Source organism: Chrysochloris asiatica, unplaced genomic scaffold (genome assembly GCF_000296735.1).
Source record: "Chrysochloris asiatica unplaced genomic scaffold, ChrAsi1.0 scaffold00228, whole genome shotgun sequence".
In the NCBI taxonomy this organism is placed as follows: Eukaryota; Metazoa; Chordata; class Mammalia; order Afrosoricida; family Chrysochloridae; genus Chrysochloris; species Chrysochloris asiatica.
In genome coordinates this window covers 4,481,340-4,481,996 of record NW_006408746.1, presented here as the reverse complement: position 1 = coordinate 4,481,996, position 657 = coordinate 4,481,340, and positions in this window count along the sequence as shown.

Here is a 657-nt window from a genome sequence, read left to right as displayed (position 1 = left end):
ACGCTTGAGTCAATCGATGCTGCCACTTGGCTAATCTATCTCGTTGGGGAGGTCTTCCTCTTTTTCTCTGAAAATCCTGTGGGGAAAGTACTACTCTTTCACATGGGTTGCTATAAGTCAAAATCAGTTGGACATTACCCAACAACAATGTTTATAATTAAGAAGATCAGCTATTGCTGTTTGTCAATGGCTCTCAATCTGGACAATGTTCTCCCATCCCAAAGCAATTAGGTAATGTCTAAACATATTTTTGGATGTCATAACTAGGCACAGTTGCTAATGACATCTGGTTAGTAGAGACCAGGGATGCTAGTAAATCCAGGCTCAGCAAAGAATTATGCAGACCAAAATGTTAGTAGTGCCAAAATTGAGAAAGCCTGCCATACATTTGAATAAGGAGACTTACATTGAGGTAGTTGTTTTTATTTACAACACATGGTCCCTGGTTTCTAAGTATCCTTAATTTAACTCAGATTATTAAATTTCTTAAACAAAAACTTTGAATATTATTTCTTTGTTATTGTATTCTTAAAGCTTAGGAACTCCTTGTTTCTGAAAGTATGTGCTATGCAGCTACTGCATGTATCATCCATTAATGGTAACAAAGGAGCCCTGGTAGCATAGTTGGTTGTGCTTTGGGCTGCTAAACACAAGGTC